Source organism: Somniosus microcephalus, chromosome 15, assembly GCF_052327205.1.
Source record: "Somniosus microcephalus isolate GS21.2 chromosome 15, FLI_Smic_1.0, whole genome shotgun sequence".
NCBI lineage: Eukaryota > Metazoa > Chordata > Chondrichthyes > Squaliformes > Somniosidae > Somniosus > Somniosus microcephalus.
The window spans coordinates 105,511,743-105,539,216 of record NC_141001.1 but is presented as its reverse complement, the minus strand read 5'-3'; the positions used below and the strand labels follow the sequence as shown (position 1 = coordinate 105,539,216).

At 46.1% G+C, this 27,474-nt stretch overlaps 1 protein-coding gene across 2 annotated transcripts in view; it reads left to right on the top strand.

Annotated features, from left to right (window-relative positions):
• shank2b (SH3 and multiple ankyrin repeat domains 2b) overlaps nucleotides 1-27,474 on the top strand; it is a 1,331,733-nt gene that overhangs the window by 426,095 nt on the left and 878,164 nt on the right. The gene's annotated exons all lie outside the window — the stretch shown is intronic.

Below are 27,474 nucleotides of genomic sequence, written 5' to 3'. Positions count from 1 at the left end.
AGATGAGGAGGAATTTCTTCACCCAGAGAGTGGTGAACCTGTGGAATTCTCTACCACAGAAGGCAGTTGAGGCGAACTTATTAAATATATTCAAGAAGGAGTTAGATATATTTCTTAAGGCTAAAGGGATCAAGGGATATGGGGAGAAGGCAGGGACAGGGTACTGAATTTGGATGATCAGCCATGATCTCATTAAATGGCGGAACAGGCTCGAGGGGCCGAATGGCCTACTCCTGCTCCTATCTTCTATGTTTCTATAAAACCTTGGTGAGTTGGTGCAGTGCATCTTGTAGATGGTACACACGGCAGCCACGGTGCTCCGGTGGTGGAGGGAGTGAATGTTTAAGGTGGTGGAGGGTGCCAATCAAGCGGGCTGCTTTGTCCTGGATGATGTCGAGCTTCTTGAGTGTTGTTGGAGCTGCATTCATCCTGGCAAGTGGAGAGTATTCCATCACACTCCTGACTTGTGCCTTGTAGATGGTGGAAAGGCTTTGGGGAGTCAGGAGGTGAGACACTCGCCGCAGAATATCTGGCCTCTGACCTGCTCTTGTTCCCACAGTATTTATGTGGCTGGTCCAGTTAAGTTTCTGGTCAATGGTGACCCCCCAGGATGTTGATGGTGGGAGATTCGGTGATGGTAATCCGTTGAATGTCAAGGGGCGGTGGTTAGTGTAACGTCCGTGTGTAATTGAGACATGGACTGCAGGAGTTGGTTATAACAGGTGTTGACTGAATGAAGACAAAACTGGAACTACTATATAAAGTTACTTCACAGGCTTATATACCGGGGTGGTCACTTCTGGTACTGCAGTATACAGGGGCTGCAGAATATAGTTCCTTCTTCAAAGTACATACACTACAATTCCTCCCCTTTTAGCTAAACAGTACATAACATTCGATTAATAATTAAATAACATATTTACAATTACAGTTGCTATATACATTAGCTGAAGTTAAGCAATTATAAATTCAGTCTTTGAGGCAGCTTCCTGATTCTGTCCGGATAACGCCTCTTTGGGGTATCAGGTTCTTCTGGCAAAGTTGATTCGGGATCAATGTCGTTGTTTGGTTCGTCTGCTTCCAATATCACCGATTCTGAGGTAGATGCAATTGGTACTTTGGTTTCATCACCAGGTGTATAGGATCGTGGTGTGGATTTGACATTTTCCAGTGACTCTAGAATCTGGTCAGCATGGCGTCTTACAATGCTCTCTCCAATGTCCACGGTATACATTAGAGGTCCTTGCCGTGTGCAGATCGTTCCTGGCTGCCATTTCTCTGTGCGGAAGTCCCGGGCCAAAACTGGTTGACCTATTTTAAAACTCCTGGTTGGCCTTTCATTCATATTCTGAAACTGCCTGTTCTCCACATCTCTTCTGATGTTTGGCTTAACCAAATCCAAGCGGCATCTCAGTCTTCGATTGAAGAACATCATGGCTGGAGTTTGGTTGGTAACCGCATGTGTCGCATTCCGGTAGGCAAACAAGAAGTTATCCACCTTGTGTTGTAGGGGTATGTCTTCATTACACATTGCCTTGATAGCCTTCTTGAATGTTTGAACGAACCTCTCAGCCAATCCATTGGTGGCTGGATGTATGGGGCGGATGTGTAATGCTTAACACCATTGTTCTTTAAGAACCTCCGGAACTCTTCAGACACAAACTGTGGTCCATTGTCGGAGCAAATCTGTTCAGGCAGCCCATTTCTGGCGAATATGGTTCGCATGACTGTGATAGTTTTTTCCGTGGTGGTTGAGGACATTTTTATTACCTCTGGCCACTTTGAATGTGCATCCACCGCAATTAAAAACATCGAGTCCATAAATGGACCAGCAAAATCAATGTGTACCCTTTGCCATGGAGATGAGGGCCACTCCCATGGATGTAGAGGGGCTTGTGGTGGGGCGTTTTGGACCTTCTGGCATCCTGTACAGCTCTTGGTCATCTCTTCGATTTCTCTATTGATTCCCGGCCACCACACAAACGCTCTGGCTAAGTTCTTCATTTTTACCCCTCCCAGATGACCCTCATGAAGCTCATTGAGCACTCTATCCTTCAATTTGGGTGGAATTACTACTCTGGATCCACACATCAAGGTTCCTCGGCACACTGACAGCTGTTCTCTTCTCGGCGAGAATGCTGGCAACAGTGGTTCGCCATGTGCTGGCCATCCCTTCACCGTTAAATCATAGACCCTGGAGAGTGTCGGGTCATTTCGTGTTTCCTTTTCTATGTTTGCATTCGTCACAGGTAGACATTCGACTATGGTCGAGTGGAATATCTCCACAGGATCCACTGCAGGTGCTTCTTCCACCGTCGGCAACGGTAGGTGCGACAATCCATCAGCATTCCCATGCTGTTTAGTTCCTTTGTACTCGATGTCATATTGGTGTGCCCCTAGGAAAAGGGACCACCTCTGTAGCTGTTGTGCTGTCATTATCAGGACGCCCTTCTTGGGGTTGAAAATGGAGACAAGAGGTTGATGATCAGTTAGTAGAGTAAATTTCTGTCTGTGCAGGTAGTGATTGAACTTCTTCACCCCCCACACCAGGCTGAGGGCCTCTCTGTCAATCTGGGCGTAGTTACGCTCGGCTGCAGTTAACGAGCGTGACGCAAAAGCTATCGGCCTCTCTGAGCCATCAAGGGATTTATGCGACAGTTCCGCTCCAACGCCATAGGGAGACGCATCACACGCCAGTCTTATCGGTAGTGAGCTAATACTTCTCTTGAAGTAATCAGGCCTTTACACTTCTGAAAGGCCCGCTTACATTCATCGCTCCATTTCCATGCTACTCCAGTTTGTAGCAGGGCGTTCAGTGGGTGCAGAATTGTGGACAAATTCGGCAAAAACTTATGGTAGTAATTCACCAGTCCGAGGAATGACCTCAGTTGCGACACATTTTCAGGCGCTGGAGCCTTAACTACTGCTTCAATTTTGTCAGGGGACTTATGTAACCCCTCTTCATCAATCGCGTGGCCACAATACGATATTTGTTTCTTAAAAAACTCGCACTTGGGGCGATTGGCTCGTAGCCCATGTTCTCTTAGTCTAGTGAGCACCTGCTCTAGGTTGGCAAGGTGTTCACTGTCATTTTCACCTGTCACTAGGATGTCATCCAAGTAACACTGAGTCCCCGGAATCCCTTGCAGGACTTGTTCCATCACTCTTTGCCATATAGCCGGAGCTGATGCAACTCCGAATACCAGTCGATGATACTGGTAAAGACCTTTGTGAAGTGTTTATTGTGAGATATTTCCTAAAGGATTCTTCAACCTCCATCTGCAAATATGCTTGCGCTAGGTCAATTTTTGTAAAACGTTTCCCTCCAGATAGTGAGGCGAAAATATCTTCTATCCTCGGAAGAGGATACTGTACTGTGTGAAGGACTGGGTTCACAGTCACCTTGAAGCCCCCACAGATGCAAACCTTCCTTGGCTCCTCAGACTTATTGTTTAACATTTTCTTCATGACCGGAACGATGGGTGTCGCCCACTCGCTCCAGTCTACCTTAGTTAGCATGCCTGCATTCTCCAGCTCTGCCTCGATGGCTGGGCGAATTGCATACGGTACCGCTCTTGCTTTGAAAAACTTGGGAATTGCATTCTCTTCTATTTTTATCGAGGCGGTTACGCCTTTAAGGGTTCCCAGTTCTTGTTGAAATACCTCTTTAGCGTTAGCCAAGATTTTTGACAATCGTCCAGGTGTAACGTCGTCATCCTTTTTACCAGCCACCGTCAGCGCCTGAATGGAGTGCCAGTCTAAACTTATCTTTCTGATCCATTCACGTCCCAATAATGGTGTTCCACCATCTTGCAGTATGTACAGATACAATTTCTGTATTTCCTTGCCGTTGTATTCGACAGGCACCGTTATTTTCCCTCTGGGGTATACTTTCTGCCCCGTATATGTCTTCAAGACAATGGATGTGTCTTTCAAGGGTATGTGTGAGAATAGCCGCTCGTAGTCTTGTCGATTCATGATGGTCAGGGCTGATCTTGTATCCAATTCCATTTTGACTTGGGACCCTGCTATCGTAAGGGTGACCCAAATGGTTCGGTGATCCTCTTTTGTGATTACGCTGTGTAGTTTGAGACAGCTTAGTCTCTTGTTCCCGGATTCACTATCGCTCTTCTGGTCTTCGGAACTACTGTCCGTCATCTTTTGTACTTTCCTGTACTTTTCCTTAGTAGTCTTTTTGTTGTCGTTAGTCGTCTTCCCGGACCTGCAAACTCGTGCAATGTGTCCCATCTTTCCGCATTGCCTGCATGTTTTGTCCTTGGACCAGCAGTCCTTCTGGTCATGGTTAGTTCTGCCGCAGCGATAACATTTTTCAAATCCCCGTGTCATTTCATGGGTGCTGTATTCCTGTGGCTTTTGCTGTATTTCCGCAGCTCCCCTTGCTGCTGCTTCGTACGATACTGCCACGCTGAAAGCCTTATCTAGCGTCAGCTCTTTCTCTGAGAGTAACCTCTTCTGGGTTCCTTCACTCAGGAGTCCACAGACAAATTTGTCCCGTAGGGTATCTGCCAGTCCTGCTCCGAACTGGCAGTGCTTTGATAGCTTGCGTAGTTCCGTAAGGTAATCAGCATTGCTCTCATCTTTATGCTGATTTCTCTTGTGGAATTTAAATCTTTCTGCTATCAGCAGCGGTGTAGGATTTAGGTGTTCCTGTAGGATATCAACAATTTCGTTAAAACTCTTCGCCATCGGTTTGACTGGAGTGATCAGGTTCCGCAATAGGCCGTACGTTCCTGCGTCCATTAAGTTTAGTCGTACCGATGCCTTTTTCTCATCGGCTACTTCATTTGCCTTGCAATATACTTCGACTCTTTCCACATACGTGGTCCAGTCTTCTATTGCATTATCGAAGGCAGTGATATTGCCAGTCTTCGGCATCTTGGAGATCTAAGATGGCGCCTCCCGCGCTTTGCCTTCTTCCCCGATTGAACAAAATGGCGCCTCCCGCGCTTTGCCTTCTTCCCCGCTGGATTAAGATGGCGCCTCCCGCACTTTCTGTCTTTTCCGCTGCTGCTAGCGCTGTTGCTGGCGTTTTTATGCCTTGATGGTGACGCCCTATGGTCTTCGCGCACTTCCCCCCCGCGCTGCTGCAAACGCCGCTCTCTGCGGTCCCCGTGGCAAACTGCAGTTCCTCGCGGCTTTCGCGCTTCTAATTTCTTTTATTTTAATTACTGTTCCCGTCGTCAGAGCAGACCCTATGGGACACTTTCCTCCCTCTTCTCGGGTCTGTACGCTGCCCGGCTTCGTAGCACCGGCCGCGCCCTGTGTGCTCCACCCTCTCTCTCTCTCTCTCTCTCTCTCCTCTTCCCGACAACGCTGCTCGGCCCCGTTGAAAAGCCACCCGATCGAGCTCTAGCCCTCCGCAGCCCAGGAAGTATCAGTGTACTACCTGCCACCAGCCCGATTAGCTGGAACACCATATACTGGATAACCAAGCCCAGCTCTCGACAGCCTCTCCTGCAAATCTTCGAATTCGATGAATCAGAGGCGGTTGCCCACGGTGGACGCCCGTTTCTTCTGTTTGTTTTTTTTTTCTTTTTGGATTTCTTCCTTCTGGCCTCGACCTCTAACAACTTCGCTTCAGGGATGGATCCCCGTGAGGTGGTGCAGAACTGTAGGTAAGTTCGGATCTGTTCGTCGCCAATGTAACGTCCGTGTGTAATTGAGACACGGACTGCAGGAGTTGGTTACAACAGGTGTTTACTGAATGGAGACAAAACTGGAACTACTATACATCATCATACTCAACAGAATCATACCTTTCAGCCAATGTCCCAAACTCCTCCATCACCATCCCTGGGTATGTCCTGTCCCACCGGCAGGTCAGACCCACCAGGGGTGGCGGCACAGTGGTATACAGTCGGGATGAAGTGACTCTGGGAGTCCTCAACATTGACTCCAGACCCCATGAAGTCTCATGGCTTCAGGTCAAGCATGGGCAAGGAAACCTCCTGCTGATTACCAACTACCGCCCTCCCTCAGCTGATGAATTAGTACTCCTCCATGTTGAACACCACTTGGAAGAAGCACTGAGGGTAGCAAGGGTGCAAAATGACACTGGGTGGGGGACTTCAATGTCCATCACCAAGAGTGGCTCAGTAGCACCACTACTGATCGAGCTGACCGAGTCCCTGAAGGACATAACTGCCAGACTGGGCCTGTGACAGGTGGTGAGAGAACCAACACAAGGGAAAAACCTACTTGACCTCGTCCTCACCAATCTACCTGTCGCAGATGCATCTGTCCATAACAGCATTGGTAGCAGTGACCACCGCACAGTCATTGTGGGTGTTCTGTGACACTACCACCATGCTAAATGGGATAGATTCAGAACAGATCTAGCAGCTCAAAACTGGGCATCCATGAGGCACTGTGGGCCATCAGCAACAGCAGAATTGTAATCGACCACAATCTGTAACCTCATGGCCCGGCATATCCCTCACTCTACCATTACCATCAAGCCAGGGGACCAACCCTGGTTCAATAAGGAGTGTAGAAGAGCATGCCAGGAGCAGCACCAGGCTTACCTAAAAATGAGGTGCTAACCTGGGGAAGCTGCAACACAGGACTTACATGCATGCTAAAAAGCAGAAGCAGCATGCTACTGACAGAACTAAGTGATTCCACAATCAACGAATCAGATCAAAGCTCTGCAGTCCAGCTACATCCAGTCATGAATGGTGGTGGACCATGAAACAACTAACGGGAGGGGGAGGCTCCATGAATATCCCCATCCTCAATGATGGTGGAGCCCAGCATGTGAGTGTAAAAGACAAAGCTGAAGCGTTTGCAACCATCTTCAGTCAGAAGTGTCGAGTGGATGATCAAAATCGGCCTCCTCCTAAGGTCCCCACCATCACAGAAGCCAGTCTTCAACCAATTCGATTCACTCCACGTGATATCAAGAAACGGCTGAGCGCACTGGATACAGCAAAGGCTGTGGGCCCCGACACCATCCCGGCTATCGTGCTGAAGACTTGTGCTCCAGAACTAGCCGCACCTCTAGCCAAGCTGTTCCAGTACAGATACAACACTGGCATCTATCTGACGATGTGAAAAACTGCCCAGGTATGTTCTGTCCACGAAAAGCAGGACAAATATAACCCGACCAATTACCGCCCCATCAGTCTACTCTCAATCATCAGCAAAGTGATGGAAGGTGTCATCAACAGTGCTATCAAGCAGCACTTACTCACCAAAAACCTGCTCACTGATGCCCAGTTTGGGTTCCAGCAAGACCACTCTGCTCCCGACCTCATTACAGCCTTGGTCCAAACATGGACAAAGGAGCTGAAGTCCAGAGGTGAGGTGAGAGTGACTGCCCTTGACATGAAGGCAGCATTTGACCGAGTGTGGCATCAAGGAGCCCTAGTAAAACTGAAGTCAATGGGAATCAGAGGGAAAACGCTCCACTGGCTGGAGTCATAATTAGCACAAAGGAAAGATGGTTGTGGTGGTTGAAGGTCAATCATCACAGTCCTAGGACATCGCTGCAGGAGTTCCTCAGGGCAGTGTCCAAGACCCAACCATCTTCAGCTGCTTCATCAATGACCTTCCCTCCAACATAAGGTCAGAAATGGGGATGTTTCGCTGATGACTGCAGTGCTCAGCGCCATTCACAACTCGTCAGATAATGAAGCAGTCCATGCCTGCTTGCAACAAGACCTGGACGACATTCAGGCTTGGGCTGATAAGTGGCAGGTAGCATTCGTGCCATAGAAGTGCCAGGCGATGATTATCTCCAACAAGCAAGAGTCTCACCACCTCCACTTGACATTCACTGGCATTACCATTGCCGAATCCCCTACCATCAACATCCTGGAGTCACCATTGACCAGAAACTTAACTGGACCAGCCACATAAATACTGTGGCAACAAGAGCAGGTCAGAAGCTAGGTATTCTGCAGTGAGTGTCTCACCTCCTGACTCCCTAAAGCCTTTCCACCATCTACAAGGCACAAGTAAGGAGTGTGATGGAATACTGACCACTTGCCTGGATGAGTGCAGCTCCAACAACACCCAAGAAGCTCGACACCATCCAGGACAAAGCAGCCCGCTTGTTTGGCACCCCATCCACCACCTTAAACATTAACTCCCTCCACCGCCAGCGCACTGGAGCTGCAGTGTGTACCCTCTACAAGATGCACTGCAGCAACTCGCCCAGGCTTCTTCAGCAGCACCTCCCAAACCCGCGGCCTCTTCCACCTAGAAGGACAAGGGCAGCAGGCGCATGGGAACACCACCACCTCCAAGTTCCCCTCCAAGTCACACACCATCCTGACTTGGAAGTATATCGCCGGTCCTTCACCGTCGCTGGGTCAAAATCCTAGAACTCCCTCCCTAACAGCACTGTGGGAGTACCTTCACCACACGGACTGCAGTGATTCAAGAAGGCGGCTCACCACCACCTTCTCAAGGGCAACTAGGGCGGGGCAATAAATGCTGACTTGGGCAGCGACGCCCTCATCCCATAAACGAATAAAACAACATTTGGTGACTTGTCTATCATTGCCTTGGTGCCATGCACTTCAAGATGAGTTACCATCATATGTCTTACATGGCAATCCAGTTTCCTCTCAAATTACTCCATGCTACATTTGATGTTTCATTCTTTGACTCTTTTCCCATTAACTCAGGGATTCTCTCTCACTCAAGGGATATGGGGTTGGTGTGGGAAGGTGGAGTTGAGGTAGAAGATCAGTCATGATCTTATTGAATGGCGGAGCAGGCTCGAAGGGCTGAATGGCCGACTCCTGCTCCTATTTCTTATGTTCTTATGTTCACTCTGTTCTCTCTTCATATCAATTATGATCTCCACTGATCAGCAAACCCTACCCACTGTTTGGCTGATTACTCCGCTCTGCATTCCATCAATGTCCTTTACGCCATGTGATATCAGTGCTCATGACCTCCAGTCCTCTTACAGTTCATGCCTTTCAATCTTCTTTCTTTCAACCTTTTAAAGAAAGTAGGGTAGATTTTAAGTCAGGGTACCCAACTAACGGAATTTCAGGCCACTTCTTTCCACCTTTCATTCATCCTCTTTACAGTTAGGATCGGTCTTCTTGGTGGTTTTTTTGTACATTTTCAGATACAAGTAAACCTTTTTTGTGGCACGGTGACCAAAGTTACCTGCGGTCTGATTGGAAAGCCTCAGCATAACTTCTGTCGACTTCTGCGGAACAGTTCAGTTCTCGCTGAATATCTCGGCATTGCCTGTCTTAGAATTACATTAACTTTTTAAATGCCTTTCACGTTGATGTCTCTCAAACACTTTATAGAATAAATTACTTTCTGAAGTGCCATGATTTTGTATGAAGGCCTTGAGAGTGACTCTGTCTACCAGTAATTCCCAGGTCCCTTTCTAAATCTCCCTTTGCTAATTCAGTTCCATTTGTTGTAGTTTTATAACTCATTCTTTTATCGATGTGCAATACTTTACATTTATCAGTGTTTTATTTCATTGGACATTTGTCTGCTCAGTTAAATATAACTGACAAAATTCCTGTCCTCATTTCATCTGCCTATTTGAGTGTCATCAACAAGTTTGATCAGTTTACAGCTGGTTTCATTATCCAGGTCATTCATATAGTTTAGAAACAGAGGGATCCAAGCAGTGACCCCAGCAGGACTCGAGATCTCCCAGCAGGACTCGAGATCTCCCAGCCGGTCTCGCGATCTCCCAGCAGGTCTCGAGATCTCCCAGCAGGTCTCGCGATCTCCCAGCAGGTCTCGAGATCTTCCGCAATATGACATTACACCTCTCATGAGTATTCTGTTTCCTATCTTAGCCACTACCATATTCTACCATTGATTCCATTGACTTTCAGTTTAGTCTTTCATGTGGAACTTCATTAAATACTTTCTGAAACTCTTTTTCTGTTAATCAATCAATTTCTTTTAATTTGTTCATATTGAATGATTAAATTGACACAGGTACCAATATTCAAAATTGATCATTTTTTCCCCTATGCTGTCATGTAGAAGTATTGATTCTGTGGGATGCAGCTTTAAAAATAATGAATAACTTGATAGACTGGTTACTGGATTGTTTCGGAATTCAACTGCAGAGTAGTTTGCCTTTGTAAATGCAGCTTAACGTCGCTGACCATGTATATTTCCGAAGGGTGTGATTTGAGTTGATGTGAAGCGCTGTAAACTCTGAATTCAGAGCTTTTAACAAGAAGACTGCCCTGCCCAGGTATATATGTAACAGTGAAACATTCGATCTGCACATTGGCTGCTGTACTTTGTTTGCTTTTTCTCACCATCTTTCATCAGCTTTTGTGTGGGCAGAAGTACTATTTCGGTATATCTGTGGGTGGCTGGATTTAATTAGGCAGAGCCTGCCTGCTCGCATATGCTTTTGCTCGCTTTAGTGTTCTTGCTGCGGTTAAATACTTTTCCAAATTAAAAGAAAAAAATGGTCTCCTTGTCGCAATTAAAGTAGCTTTTGTTCCCTACACAGCATGCGTTTGTTTTTTTACATTTAAGTCTTTGGAGAACATGACGTGCAGCACTTTGTCAATGTTACGACAGTGTTCCGTAGATTTCCCCTAATTTTGTTGCTAATACAAGATGAGGAGCTTGAAGCGGACCTGCTCAATGTTTCTATTAAAGCACGGCAGCCAATGCCAAACATGTCAATGTCACTTGTTAGAGAAGATATGCTAAACAGAAAACCTGCATGTCAAAGCCACATGTTTGTCTCATCTTGCTATGCCTAATGTTTTCCTAATGATCCATCACTTGGTTCCAGTGCGACTTATGAATGAATTTAAAACGGTCTGAAGGCAAGGTTGTGAACTAACAGTACAACCTATAATCTTTGTGGCTATATCTGTTGGCACCAAATTCTGGTAGCAGGATTTTATAGACTCACACACACAGGCTACATCGTCTACCATTTATTCGTAGCCAATAGGTGGAAATTTTAGCCTCATTCTTATTTGAATCCTATTTAAGCATAAAGAAAAGTATCGCTGTAACTTTCCATGTTTATCTAACGTGCGCAAAAATAAGAAAAACAATTAAAACAATATAATATATATATAGCGCACTTTTTGCAGAAAGTATAGTGACTTGCAACTGAAAAGTGACCATGCCAATGAAAAGACGTTGCCCCAGAGTTTATTACATAACGGCCCTGAATTTCCGATCGGAGGCTGCAAAGATATTTATTGTACCTTGCGTCTTGATGGTGTGTCCTGCTGCCTCCGATCGGAAAAAAATCTACGATCTTACTTGCTGGTTCCATAGATCCCCGAGGCTTGCAATCCTGGGCCTCTCCTCTTCAAAATGCGCAGAGGCCCATGTATCCCAGGGGCGCAGGCAGTTCGCAAGCACCCCTGGGATCACGTGGGCCATGGGGAATCAATGGAAGAAGGGAATCCCCCTTTATACTTTTGACAGGTCTCGACGCACAGATCTGTCAAAAGTCTGAATGGGGACGATTGCAAAATTGCTCCAACACACTGTAATAAATGAAGAAAAACCATTACGCATATAAAATTAATTAAAATGCCATTTATTTAAATATTTTAAACAAAAATTTAATTTTTTGAAAAATAAATTTTAATGTTTTAAAGGGGCTAAAAACAACCTTACCTTATTGCACAGGTTTTTTAATGTTTAAATGATTGAAAAAAAATTATTTTTATGTTATTTTAAATTCTTATGCTGGTAAAAGCAGCCCTTACGCATTCTTTTGCCAGGAGTAGGCTTTCTATGGCCTTTGAGCGGGCGGAAGTTGGGCAAATAGCGCAGCTCTCCACCCGCAGAGGCCCGTTTCCCGGGGATGCGGAGGATCTGTCAAGAGGATTCTTGACGGATCGCAAGTGCCGGGTTTCAGCACATGTGCTTCGCTCGCCTAAACCCAGCACTTGCGCGGCCCCTATGGGCGCGTGCGCACCTCGTACGCACCTGTAGGGGGGGTCACAAAATTCGGCCCAATATATCTCAATTCAGTCGAAACCATAGAAGTTAGCAACTCAGAAAGAGGCTTTCCAGGCACTGAAAGAGGTTTTTCCTAGGCGCAACCCAAAACTAATCCCCCTGACATAAGAACATAAGAAATAGGAGCAGGAGTCGGCCATTCGGCCCCTCGAGCCTGCTCCGCCATTCAATAAGATCATGGCTGATCTTCGACCTCAACCCCACTTTCCCGCCCGATACCCAAATCCCTTGATTCCCCTAGAATCCAAAAATCTGCTCAACGACTGAGCATCCACAGCCCTCTGGGGAAGAGAATTCCTCTGCTTCTATTGTGTTTCTTCTATTCTTTCCTATCTTCTCTGCTGCGAAACTGCATTTCCTCAAGTACAGGGAGTCTTGTGTTCAAATTAAGCCCTTTAAAAAAAAATTTAAAAAAATAACGTGTTTGCTGCGAAGATATTTATTGTACTTTGCGTCTTGATGGTGTGTCCTGCTGCGGTATGGCTATGCATGCGATGCGATGGGTTGTATGAAGACTTGGCACGGGCAAGCTGTAAACATGGCATGGGTTGGCAGGCTGCACCATCTACGTGGTACAGGGCACCGTTGGTTAACCTTACCCTGCCAGATCCCTTAAAGCACACTGCCTTCTCATGCATCTGGGGCCAGGTACTGCAGCACAGTAGTATTGTAGATAGCGCTCAGTTTATCTGCCACCTCCTGTCAGGCGATGCGCACTGTTGTCCTTCACGGAGAGTAGCCTCTTTGTACCTACCTCGTATGGCAGAATGTCCATTTCCCCATCCCTTAAAACAAGGGTTTGGTTTAGCGTGCTCTGCCATTTTCTCACATACTCCATTTTGAGCCTCCACATTGTGCTGTCTGTCCTTCCAATTTCGCTCACCAATTTTTCTCCCCCTTCCAATTACAGCCTTTGTAAAGGCTGAAACCTACTACCTCCATTTTAGCACCTTTTTAAAAAATAAAAAAAAAGCTCCTGCATTTCACCCCTACAGCAGCTTTCACCCCTACAGCACCTTTACACAGCCTCATCCCTTTTTAATTTTGAGCAGCAGCCCTTTAAGGGCTGTGTGTTCCTGATTCCTCAGGCTTCACCGTCCCAATGCTTCTGCACAAGGCTGCATCTGTGCAGCAACCACGTGCAAAGTATTTAAATAACCCACCCCGCAGAGTCTGGCAGGATCAGAAGATCTCTCAGCTGGTATGGATGTGCACACCAGGACAGAGAACGTGGCCAGGTTTTCCCCAGTAAAGGGGGAGTCGGCTCTCTCGTCTAGTGTATTCTTGTCATTTTGGTTACTTCTACGACTGAGGGGCCTCATATCTAACACTTAAGATTTCAGGATTTTTTCATCATTTTTTCTCAGAAAGGTTTTCGATAATAAAGATTACCTTCAGTGTTTTTAAGCAGAGTATAATCTCGCCTTTTTTTAAAAAAGAAAGGCACCTCGGCAGAAAGCAAGGGTTTGTTCTCCTGAGAGCAGAGAAAGGTTAAGGGGAGATTTCATTGAGGTGTTCAAAAACCATGAGGGGTTTTGATAGAGTAAATACGGAGAAACTGTTTCCACTGCCAGGAGGGCCGGTGACCAGAGGACACAGATTTAAGATAATTGGTTAAAAAAAAAACAAAGGAGAGATGCCAGCTTTTTTACGCAGCAAGTTGATATGACCCAGAATGCACTGTCTGAAAGGGTGGTGGAGGCAGATTCAACAGTTACTTTCAAAAGGGAATTGGATAAATACTTGAAAATGAAAAAAAATTGCAGGGCTATAGGGAAAGAGGTGGGGAGTGGGACTAATTGCCCAGCTCTTTCAAAGAGCTGGCACAGGTACGAAGGGCTGAATGGTCTCCTGTGCTGTATGCTTCTAGGAAAAATTAGTTGCTGTACTAAATAGAAGTTGTTTTCCTCAGAAACTAAACAATAAGCAATTTGTTAATTGCCTCTGTATTTGAGGAGCACCTCATGCCCATTAAGCTGGAAAATGGGATGGGCAATAAATGCTGGCCTTGCCAGCGACGCCCACATCCCATGAATGAATATTTTTTTTAAAATCCTTTGATCCCTGTTTGAGGGAGGAGATAAAAACAGAAAGACAGAATTTTAAAATAGGATGGCGACGCGGGCAGGCGGCTTGGTTAAGTGCAAGCTGTGAGGGCCTTCACGGAGACGAAGAGGTCAGAAATACTGGAGGAAAGTGAGAAGATCTCCTGCTTAAGTCAAGTTAGATTGGGAACTCCCTTGGACTTCGTGCGAGGGCCTTTACCACATGGACTGCAGCAGTTCAAGAAGAAGGCTCACCACCTCGGACAGCTAGGGATGGGCAATAAATGCCAGCCTTGCCAGCAACGCCCATATCCTGAGAATGGATAAAAAAATACCACACTTTCCTACATCAGTGCGTTGTGTTCTCTGTTTGCTCCTTAACGCAAAGATAAGTTGTACCGATTGAACCTGATTATAACTGTTGCTTTGTACGTTCACCTTACTGTAATATAAATCAGATCAAGCACCACCTCACCTGCTGCTGACTTAGTGCAGCTTTGGAGAGATTGAAGAAATGCACAGTGTAAAAGACACAACTTTCCTGTTCAGGTCATTGGCGGGATTGGGGAGGGGGATATTATTGTTACACCCCTAAGTTACGCTACCGTACAAGTGTATATGGGGCAGCATGCGGTCAACTCCCAAAAAATAGAATGCTAATTGCTCGCAAAAGTGATCCTAGCATTTTACTTTGTTGGTGGGGGAGTAAGGGCAGACGGGGCCTCGGTTTAACGTCTCACCCGAAAGGCGACACCTTCGACAGTGCAGTGCTCCCTCAGTACTACACTAGGAATATTAAATATTGGGAAGACCGAAGCCATTGTTTTCGGTCCCGGCCACAAACTCCGTTCCCTAGCCACTGACTCCATCCCTCTCCCTAACATCTGTCTGAGGCTGAACCACACTGTTCGCAACCTTGGTGTCATATTTGACCCTGAAATGAGCTTCTGACCACATATCCGCAGCATAACAATGACCGCCTACTTCCACCTCTGTAACATTGCCCGTCTCCGCCCTTGCCTCAGCTCATCCACTGCTGAAATCCTCATCCATGCCTTTGTTACCTCTAGACTTGACTATCCCAACGCACCCCTGGCTGGCCTCCCACATTCCACCCTACGTAAACTTGAGATCATCCAAAACTCGGCTGCCTGTGTCCTAACTCGCACCAAGTCCCGTTCACCCATCACCCCTGTGCTCGCTGACCTACATTGGCTCTTGGTTAAGCAGCGCCTTGATTTCAAAATTTTCATCCTTGTTTTCAAATCCCTCCATGGACTTGCCCCTTCCTACCTCTGTAATTTCCTTCAGCCCCACAACCTCCTGAGATATCTGCGCTCCCCTAATTCTGCCCTCTTGAGCATCCCTGATTATAATCGCTCAATCTTTGGTGGCCGTGCCTTCTGTTGCCTAGGCCCTAAGCTCTGGAATTCCCTGCCTAAACCTCTCCGCCTCGCTACCTCTCTTTCCTCCTTTAAGACGCTCCTTAAAATCTATCTCTTTGACCAAGCCTTTGGTCACCTGCCCTAATTTATCCTTATGTGGCTCAGATATTTTGTCTTAAAATACTCCGGTGCAGCGCCTTGGGACATTTTACTACATTAAAGGTGCTATATAAGTACAAGTTGTTGTTGTTGTGTCATCCTGGATTATGTTTTTGACAATTGATTTCTCAGTGTTTGACAGCATTGAGGTGCTGCAAACACTGACAATCACTGCACAAAGGTGACCTCTTGCACCCAGGCTCTCCAATGACTCCCTCCATTGGCTGGAATAGATGGCAGCTGCAGGTGAGGTGACAGAAGCGATCTGTCACTGGTGAGAGAGGTTCTCCCAATGAGGTGACACTGGACCTGGATTTTAAAAACTTGTAAGCTAAAGAAATTTGTAAATGTATTAAAAATGCAGTTCCCAACATTTTCTTTCCTCTGAGACTCACCATGTGCAACATTGGATCCTTCACACCACTTCTGCAGCTGTCATAATTCCACACACATCACAGCAGACTCACAAAATGCCACACTTACCTGGCGTGGTGTCCGGACGTCGGGAAACCCGAGCCAGAAGCGGCAAAATCCAAAAATAGGCTGACAACTACTGGCAAGTAGCTGTTACGAGGCAGGTAATTGCCTTTAATCCGCTTCCCGCCGTTAGGTGTCGGGTCCATTCGCAAATCGGGGACCCGACGCTTGGGAAAAGCAGTTTGGAGGCGGGTTGACGGTGGGATCGGAACCCGCCGTCAATCAAAACGAATTTAACCTATGACCCGCCTCCAAACCCGCCCTCTGACCGCCGGCAAAATCGCGGCCTGTGACTAGGCCTTGAGTTGCTCACATAAGGAATGCAAGCATTTTACAAATCCCATTCCAGAGACTTGAGCACTTAATCCAGGCTGACACTCCAGTGCAGTACTGAGGGAATGTATCAAATATCACAACAAGCAACAGACTGTTTTCTACCAAAGTTAACTTTGGAAGTTTCTCTTCCCCCTCCCATTTCTGTATCACTCTGTGTTTTTCTGTATCACACACTGTGCGTCCTGTGGCAATTACCACAGTTCATTTTCTACATCTTTTATAAATGTTAACATTTTCATCCGAGATAATATGTCACCAGTCAAAATAAACCACCAATCCACAAGTGTTTATGTTGCAGTGGTTCTGGTGATGGAGCTCCTGACACCCATTCAAAGGGCAGATGTTTAAATATCAGTCTTGACTGTCACTCAGAATTGGTTCCTTATTATTTTTTTACAAAGTCCCTGGACTTTTCAGGTTTTACTTTTTTTTTCCTGATTCCAGGTCAGAAAATGGTTTGAAATTAGCTGCGATCAATCAAGATTCCATTTTGACCAAAAATAAAATAACAGATAAGATAAGATAAATGAGAAGTCACACAACACCAGGTTATAGTCCAACAGCTTTATTTGAAATCACAAGCTTGCGGAGCGCTGCTCCTTCATTAGGTGAAGTGAAGAGATGCATACAGACATAGCATATATAGTCAGAGAACACTGCCAGATGATTACAGGTAATCTTTCTAATTGCCCTTTATCACACCTCGGCAGAGAGATAATCACAGCAATCAAAGATGTGAATGGTGTCCAAACAGATCAGTCAGGAAAACATTACATCAAAGAACAATGAGGTGGGGTCACAAGGGGTCAAATGACCACATCCCTGACCACAATGTCTTCACCTTCGACAACCAGTTCTTTACCCAAACACACGGAACAGCCATGGGGACCAAATTCACACCCCAATACGCCAACATCTTCATGCACAAGTTCGAGCAAGACTTCTTCACTGCACAGGACCTCCAACCAACGCTATACACCAGATACATCAACGACATTTTCTTCCTATGGACCCACGGCGAAGAATCACTGAAAAGACTGCACGATAACATCAACAAGTTCCATCCCACCATCAAACTCACCATGGACTACTCCTCAGAATCGGTGTCATTCTTGGACACACGAATCTCCATCAAAGACGGACACCTCAGCACTTCACTCTACCGCAAGCCCACGGACAACCTCACGATGCTCCACTTCTCCAGCTTCCACCCTAACCACGTTAAAGAAGCCATCCCCTATGGACAAGCCCTGCGAATACACAGGATCTGCTCAGACAAGGAGGAATGCGATGGACACCTACAGATGCTGAAAGATGCCCTCGTAAGAATGGGATATGATGCTCGACTCGTCGATCGACAGTTATGACGGGCCACAGCGAAAAATCACATAGACCTTAAGACGAACACGGCACACAACCAACAGAGTACCCTTCGTCGTCCAGTACTTCCCCGGAGCGGAGAAACTACGCCTTGTTCTTCGCAGCCTTCAACATGTCATCGATTACGACGAACACCTCGCTAAGGCCATCCCCACGCCTCCACTACTCACCTTCAAACAGCCGCCTAACCTCAAACAGACCATCGTTCGCAGCAAATTACCCAGCTTTCAGGAGAACAGCGACCACGACACCACACAACCCTGCCACGGCAACCTCTGCAAGACATGCCAGATCATCAACACAGATACCATCATCACACGTGAGGACACCACCCACCAGGTACATGGTACATACTCATGTGACTCGGCCAACGTTGTCTACCTCATACGTTGCAGGAAAGGATGCCCCGGAGCATGGTACATCGGCGAGACCATGCAGACACTGTGACAACGGATGAACGGACACCGCACAACAATCACCAGGCAGGAGTGTTCCCTCCCAGTCGGGGAACACTTCAGCAGTCAAGGACATTTAGCCTCCGATCTTCGGGTAAGCATTCTCCAAGGCGGCCTTCGAGATACACGGCAACGCAAAATCGTCAAGCAGAAACTGATAGCCAAGTTCCGCACTCATGAGGACGGCCTCAACCGGGATCTTGGGTTCATGTCACGCTACATGTAACCCCACCTGACGTAGAGTCATCCAGACTCAAGTCATCGTTGGCTTGTTCTCTCTACACAGATGCGGCCGGACCTGCTGTGATTTCCAGCAAAAAAAATTGCTTTTTTTTTCGTTTGTTTTGTGTTTTTCATACAGACCCAGCATCTGCAACATTTGACCCCTTGTAACACCACCTCATTGTTCTTTGATGTAATGTTTTCCTGACTGACCTGTTTGGACACCATTCACACCTTTGATTGCTGTGATTATCTCTCTGCCGAGGTGCGATAAAGGGCAGTTAGGAAGATTACCTGTAATCATATGGCAGTGTTCTCTGACTATATAATCTGTGTCTGTATGCATCTCTTCACTTCACCTGACGAAGGAGCAGCGCTCCAAAAGCTTGTGATTTCAAATAAAGCTGTTGGACTATAACCTGGTGTTGTGTGACTTCTCACATTTGTCCACCCCAGTCCAACACCGGCATCTCCACATCATAAAATAAGCCGATAGACTTCGGAGTTAATTGGGAAATCATCGAAAGAACAGCAAGCTCAATCACTAAGGTGGTGAACCCAGTCAAGGAGTAGGAATCCAAAGGGGGTGGGAACTGATGCCTGCTGTATGGCATGTGGGGATTGCAGTCATAAGAACATAAAAACATAAGAAATAGGAGCAGGAGTCGGCCATTCGGCACTTCGAGCCTGCTCCACCATTCGATAAGGTCATGGCTGATCTTCTACCTCAACTTCACCTTCCGCACTATCCCCAATATCCCTTGATTCCCTTAATATCCAAAACTTTATCGATCTCTGTCTTGAATATACTCGACGACTGAGTCTCCACAGCTCTGGGGCAGAGCATTCCAAAGATTCACAACCCTCTGTGTGAAGAAATGTCTCCTCATCTCAGTCCTAAATGGCCGATCCCTTATCCTGAGACTGTGACCCCCTAGTTCTAGACTCTCCAGCCAGGGGAAACATCCTTCCAGCATCTACCCTGTCAAACCCTTTAAGAATTGTATATGTTTCAATGGGATCGCCTCTCATTCTTCTGAACTCTAGGGAATATATGGTGTGGAGATGCCGGAGTTGGACTGGGGTGGACAAATGTAAAAAGTCACACAACACCAGGTTATAGTCCAACAGCTTTATTTGAAATCACAAGCTTTCGGAGCGCTGCTCCTTCTTCAGGTGAAGTGGAGAAATGCATAAAGACACAGCTTATATAGTCAGAGAATCATGTCAGATGTTTACAGGTAACCTTTCCAACTGCCATTTATCACACCTCGGCAGAGAGATAATCACAGCAGTCAAAGGTGTGAATGGTGTCCAAACAGGTCAGTCAGGGAAACATTACATCAAAGAACAATGAGGTGGGGTCACAAGGGGTCAAATATTGCAGATGCTGGGGTCTGTATGAAAAACAAAAAAACAGACAAAAAACATTTTTTTTTTTTTTTTTTTGGCTGGAAATCACAGCAGGTCCGGCCGCATCTGTGTAGAGAGAACAAGCCAATGTCGACTCGAGTCTGGATGACCCTGCATCAGGTGGGGTTACATGTAGCGTGACATGAACCCAACATCTCGGTTGAGGCCGTCCTCATGAGTGCGGAACTTGGCTATCAGTTTCTGCTCGATGATTTTGCGTTGTCGTGTGTCTCGAAGGCCACCTTGGAGAATGCTTACCCGAAGATCAGAGGCTGAATGTCCTTGACTGCTGAAGTGTTCCCCGACTGGGAGGGAACACTCCTGCCTGGTGATTGTTGCGCGGTGTCCGTTCATCCGTTGTCGCAGTGTCTGCATGGTCTCGCCGATGTACCATGCTCCGGGGCATCCTTTCCTGCAACGTATGAGGTAGACAACGTTGGCCGAGTCACATGAGTATGTACCATGTACCTGGTGGGTGGTGTCCTCACGTGTGATGATGGTATCTGTGTTGATGATCTGGCATGTCTTGCAGAGGTTGCTGTGGCAGGGTTGTGTGGTGTCGTGGTCGCTGTTCTCCTGAAAGTTGGGTAATTTGCTGCGAACGATGGTCTGTTTGAGGTTAGGCGGCTGTTTGAAAGCGAGTAGTGGAGGCGTGGGGATGGCCTTAGCGAGGTGTTCGTCGTCATCGATGACATGTTGAAGGCTGCGAAGAACATGGCGTAGTTTCTCCGCTCCGGGGAAGTACTGGACGACGAAGGGTACTCTGTTGGTTGTGTCCCGTGTTTGTCTTCTGAGGAGGTCTATGCGATTTTTTGCTGTGGCCCGTCGGAACTGTCGATTGACGAGTCGAGCGTCATATCCCGTTCTTACAAGGGCGTCTTTCAGTGTCTGTAGGTGTCCATCGCGTTCCTTCTCGTCTGAGCAGATCCTGTGTATTCGCAGGGCTTGTCCATAGGGGATGGCTTCTTTAACGTGGTTAGGGTGGAAACTGGAGAAGTGAAGCATCGTGAGGTTGTCCGTGGGCTTGCGGTAGAGTGAAGTGTTGAGGTGTCCGTCTTTGATGGTTCTTCTGAGGTGTCCGTCTTTATGCATTTCTCCACTTCACCTGAAGAAGGAGCAGCGCTCCGAAAGCTTGTGATTTCAAATAAAGCTGTTGGACTATAACCTGGTGTTGTGTGACTTTTTACTAGGGAATATAGGCCTAGTCTCCTCAATCTCTCCTCATAGTAGCAATCCCCTCATCCCAGGAATCAGTCTGGTGAACCTTCGTTGCACTCCCTCTAAGGCAATTATATCCTTCCTTAGGTAAGTCTTTTATTCTCTCGCTACGACTTTCATTTATATAGTGCCTTTAATCAGAGATTCATAGAATGATACAACACAGAACGAGGCCATTCGGCCCATCGTGCCTGTGTCGGCTCTTTGAAAGAGCGATCCAATTAGTCCCACTCCCCTGTTCTTTCCCCCTAGCCCTGCAAACATTTCCCCTTCAAGTATTTATCCAATTCCCTTTTGAAATTTCTTTTTATTGAATCTGCTTCCACCATCCTTTACATTCGCTGCATAAAGAAAATTCTCCTCATCTGCCCTCTGGTTCTTCTGCCAGTTACCTTAAATTGGTGTCACCTGGTTACCGACCCTTCTGCCATTGGAAACTGTGTCACCTTATTTACTCTATCAAAACCCTTCGTGATTTTGAACACCTCTATTCAATCTCCCGTTAACCTTGTCTGCTCTAAGGAGAACAACCCCAGCTTCTCCAGTCTCTCCACAGCACTGAAGTCCCTCATGCCTGGTCCCATTCTAGTAAATCTCCTCTGCACCCTCTGTAAGGCCTTGACATCCTTCCTAGTGTGGTGCCCAGAATTGGACACAATACTCCAGCTGGGGCCAAACTAGTGTTTGATAAAGGTTTAGCGTAACATCCTTGCTTTTGTACTCTATGCCTCTGTTTCTCAAGCCATGGATCCCGTATGCTATTTTTAACAGCCTTCTCAACTTGTCCTGCCACCTTCAAAGATTTGTGTATGTTAACCCCCAGGTCTCTCTGTTCCTGCACCCCCCCTCTATGACCTCCTGAAGTTTGTTACTATCCTCCTCACTGTATAAGCCCAAGGTGCTTTACAGAGGGGTTAAAAAACAGAGACTAAGGCACTTTGGGAGAAGCGATCGAAAGCATGTTCGAAGAGCTAGATTTTAAGAAGGCTTTTAAAGACATAGAGAGAGAAGTAGACAGGGGGAGGGAGCCTCTATTTTTTTGGTTTGACTCTAACTTTCAGAGGGTAATTATCAGGTGTCATCTGGTTAAAACCTAAACTCAGAAGGCTTATCTATAAGTAGCCGTTGCCAGGCAACTCAGTAGAACACTTTGATGAAGCCAAGAGCACAATTTCATAAGAGGCAGAAAAACGAATTGGGCCAGTCCTGCCTCTCCACTGCTAGGTCAATGAAGCGCCACTAATAGAAAAGGGTTGCTACCTTCCAGTTTCAAACTGGACAAGCCAGTTTGACCAAAAGTCTGTTCACATAATATTGTGCATTGTGATAGACAGGCGATCATTAAGGTTACATCCTGCTTTCAACTGTTGGAAAATCATGAGGCATGTGCACCAACATTTCCGATACACGCTCCCAGCGAGCCTTAGCTGCTGAGTCGAAAACTGTCATTAGTAACCTGACATTTTAATGCATTTGTATGATGTTCCTCTCTCTGCTATGTTAACAAAGTACCAAGACATTTCTTTGAATAGAAATTTCTAGCCTTACAGAGTAGCTATATCAATATCTATCCTTAAGCTTTCCTTTAAGGAGTAACGACATTAAGAGATTCATGATGTATGAATCTTGCTGCATTATTTTTCCAAGTTGTGAATCTGTTTGTAGCATGTCATATTTTCCAGTTCAGTTTCAAGATGACTATTAATTGCAAGTTGAGTTATAGACCCCTGAAATGCACTTCAAACCATTTTGTGAGCCGATGACCGCTCTGAAGACTAGATTCAGTGCTCCCAGCAAGGAGCCTGACTCGGCAGGGACACCAGTCAGAGATAGACACTTGTACCACTAATCCTCCCTTCCACAAAGTCATGGAGTGCGGATCGCTGCATAAACAGTCGTGTTTCTCAGTATTTTGTGCTTTGCAGCTTTGGATTGATGTGCCAGGTTTTACTCTGTCGAGTTGCACTGTATCAAAGCTTTTGGTGGAGTTGTTTGGGTTTATCAGATCGGTTGTATGTAGGTCTGGATTAGCGATGTTTAAATCTTTTGAATATTGTAACTGCTGTAGCTCGATGAAATTTCTCAGTGAGATCCTGGCCTTCAACTTCCTTGGATTTTCTGCTGCTGCACCATCGTAACTTCGCCGGAACTGCGGGCAAAACCCCACTTACGCACGTAAACGGGGAATTCTGCGGCACTTCCAGCAAAGCTATGACAGCGCAACGTCCGAAAGTCCAATGGAAATTCTGGGCCAGAGTTTTGAACAGGCGTAGTACGCTCTTACGGTCTGTTTCTCTTTCATTGCTGCCTCTTAGTATTCAATCTAAATGCAGTTGGGAATTTTATTCTGATTGCTTGCAACAACAATAGTGTTTTTAAAAAAATGAGGTAACATTTCTTTGCTTGTCCCGTATAAAAACATGTTGTACGGTGAATGGATTCAAAACACAGATTGTGCGGTGATTTCTTCGAGTGTGTGCTGCTGAGGACGTTACTCACCCACTGCCCTGGGCTCGCGATTTTCCGATGTGCGATTTTATGGTTTAAGCCCATGCCCACTGGAAGCTGGGCTGTCCAACTCAGCTCACGTACAGCCTTTACAGTTGTGGACTGAGGATGCGGACGGAGCTGACTGTCATCCCATTGCTCTGGCTTGGGTCGGATCTCGAGTTCCACAAGTAAAGGGACAGTGAACTAGCGAAAGCTCCAATCCACCAATTTATTGCATTTTGCTACAATTAGCAGTAGGCTAACCCAATGAGAAGGAAAAGAAAGACTTACATTTCTATAGCGCCTTTCACGACCACCGGACATCCCAAAGCACTTTACAGCCAATGAAGTACTTTTGAAGTGTAGTCACTGTTGTAATGTAGGAAACGCAGCAGCCAATTTGCGCACAGCAAGCTCCCACAAACAGCAATGTGATAATGACTGGGTAATCTGTTTTTTAGTGATGTTGATTGAGGGAAAAATATTGGTCATGACACTGGGGATAACTCCCCTGCTCCTCTTCGAAATAGTGCCATGGGATCTTTTACGTCCACCTGAAAGGACAGATGGTTTAACGTCTTATCCGAAAGACGGCACCTCCAACAATGCAGCACTCGCTCAGCACTGCACTGGAGTGTCAGCCTAGATTTTGTATTCAAGTTCCTGGAGTGGGACTTGAACCCACAACCTTCTGATTCAGTGGCGAGGGTGCTACCAACTGAGCCACAGTTCAAGGAATGAAATGGAACAGAGATCTGACGACCCACAACCCCACAATGCAGATTAAGGCAGTTCCTTCGACTATTGGATGGGGAGGCTGGGGCTTACAGTTGGAAAGTTGTGGTTTGCTCTGTGATTGGTCAATTTTGCTGTCAATCACAAACAAAAGTTATGATGCTTTAAAGACACAACCCAACTTTTTGACTGGGGGATTAAAAAAAACTCTCAGAAGCAATTCTTTGGTTATTTAACCTAAGTAGTAAAAAAATCTCTAGGAACCACTGCCTCTATATTCACCACATCCCCATGCAATTAATCAGGTGATCTCTGACTCCCTCGTGCTCCAGTGCTTTAATTTAAAGATTTTGTACCCTATAGAATAATAGAATGGTTACAGTATGGAAGAAGGCTGTTCGGCCTGTCGAGCCCGTGCCGACTCCGCTAGTCCCACTCCCCCGTCCTTTCCCCGTAGACCTGTAAATTATTTTCCTTCAGATTCTTATCCAACTCCCTTTTGAGATAAGATAGAGTCTGCCTCCGCCGCCCTTTCAGGCATTGCATTCGCTGCGTAAAAAAGTTTTTTCTTACGTCGCCTTTGATTCTTTTGCCAATCACCTTAAATCTGTGTCCTCTGGTTCGCGACCCTTCTGCCAATGGGAACAGTTTCTCTCTCTCTACGCTGTCCAGACCCCTCATGATTTTGAACACCTCTTTCAAATCTCCTCTCAATCTTCTCTGCTCCAAGGAGAACAACCCCAGCTTCTCCAGTCTATCCACGTAACTGAAGTCCTTCATTCCTGGAACCATTCTTGTAAATCTTTTCTGCACCTTCTCTAAGGCCTTCACATCCTTCCTAAAGTGTGGTTCCCAGAATTGGACACAGTACTCCAGTTGGGGCCAAACCAGTGTTTTATACAGGTTCATCATAATTTCCACACTTTTGTACTTTATACCGCGATTTGTGAAGCTCAAGATCCCATAAGCCTTTTTAACGGCTTTCTCAACCTGCCCTGCCACCTTCAAAGATTTGTGCACATATACTCCCAGGTGTCTCTGTGCATGCACTCCCTTTAGGATTGTACCAATTAGTTTATATTTCCTCTCCTCATTCTTTCTACCAACATGTGTCACTTCACACTGTTGTGCGTTAAATGTCATCTGCCATGTATCTGCCAATTTTACCAGCCTGCCTATGTCTTCCTGAAGTCTCTCACTCTCCTCCTCGCTGTTCAGTGTACTTCCAAGTTTTGTGTCATCTGCAAATCTTGAAATTGTGCCTTGTACACCCACATGCAAGTCATTAATATATATCAAGAAGGGCAATGGAACCAACCCCTGGGGAACACCACTGTATACCTTCCTCCATTCCAAAAAAGAACCGTTCACCACTACTCTCTGTTTCCTGTCACTTAGCCAGTTTCCTATCCATGCTGCCACTGTCCCTTTTATTCCATAGGCTTCAACTTTGTTGGCAAGCCTATTATGTGGCACTTTGTCGAACACCTTTTGGAAATCCATGTACACAATGTCAAACCGCATTACCCTCATCAACCCTCTCTGTTGCTTCATCAAAAAACTCAATCAAGTTGGTTAAACATGATTTGCCTTTAACAAATCCATGCTGGCTTTCCTTAATTAATCCACACCTATCCAAGTGACTGTTGATTTTGTCCTTGATTACTGTTTCTTAAAGCTTCCACACTACCGAGGTTAAACTGACTGGCCTGTAGTTGCTGGGTTTATCCTTACACCCTTTTTTGAACAAGGGTGTAACATTTGCAATTCTCCAGTCCTCTGGCACCACCCCCGTATATAAGGAGGATTGGAAGATTATGGCCAGTACCTCTGCAATTTCCGTCCTCAATTCTCTCGGCATCCTAGGATGCATCCCATCCACTCCTGGTGATTTATCTACTTTAAGTACAGCCAGCCTTTCTAATACCTCTATCAATTTTTATCCTATCAAGTGTCTCCATTACCTCCTCCTTCACTATGTCTATGGCAGCATCCTCTTCCTTGGTGAAGACAGATGCAAAGTACTCATTTAGTACCTCAGCCATACCCTCTGCCTCCATGCGTAGGTCTCCTTTTATATCCCTAATTGGCCCCACCCCTCCTCTTAGTACCTTTTTACTATTTATATGCCAATAGAAGATTTTTGGATTACCTTTTATGTTGGCTGCCATTCTATTCTCATACCCTCTCTTTGCCCCTCTTATTTTCTTTTTCACTTCTCCTCTGACCTTGCTATATATAGCCTGATTCTCAGATGTATTTGCAAACTGTATCTGTCACATGCGCTCTTTTTCTGCTTCATGATATTCTCTATCTGTTTTGTCATCCAGGGAGCTCTGACTTTAGTTGCCCTGCCTTTCCCCCTAGTGGAAATATAGCTCAACTGTACCTGAACTATGTCCTCTTTAAAGGCAGCCCATTGTTCCATTACAGTTTTGCCTGTCAATCTTTGATTCCAGTTTACCCGGGCCAGATCTGTTCTCATCCCACTGAAATTGGCCTTTCCCCAGTTAAACATTCTTACCCTAGATTGCTCCCTGTCCTTTTCCATAGTTAATCTAAACCTTATGATACTATGATCACTGTTCCTTAAATGTTCACCTCCTGACACCTGCTCCACTTGACCCACCTCATTCCGCAGAACCAGATCCAGCAAAGCCTCCTCCCTTGTCAGGCCGGAAACATACTGATCAAGAAAGTTCTCCTGAACACACTTCAGAAATTCTTCCCCTTCTCTGCCCTTTACACTATTACGATCCCAGCCTATATTAGGATAGTTGAAGTCCCCCATTATCACTGCTCTATAGTTCTTGCACCTCTATGTAATTTCTCCGCAATTTGCTCCTCCATATCTTTCCCACTAGTTGGTGGTCTATAGAATACACCTAGTAGTGTAATGGCATCTCTATTGTTTCTTAACTCTAACCAAATAGATTCTGTCCTTGACCCCTCCAGGACACCCTCTCTCCAGCACTGTAACATTCTCCTTAACGAATACTGCCACACCATATCCTATCTTTCCTTACCTATTTTTCCTGAACACCTTATAACCAGGAATATCTAATACCCAATCCTGCCCTTTTTTAAGCCAGGCCTCATTTATTGCCACAACATCATATTCCCAGGTGGCTGTTTGTGCCGGCAGCTCACCAACCTTGTTTGCTACGCTTCGTGCGTTCGCATACA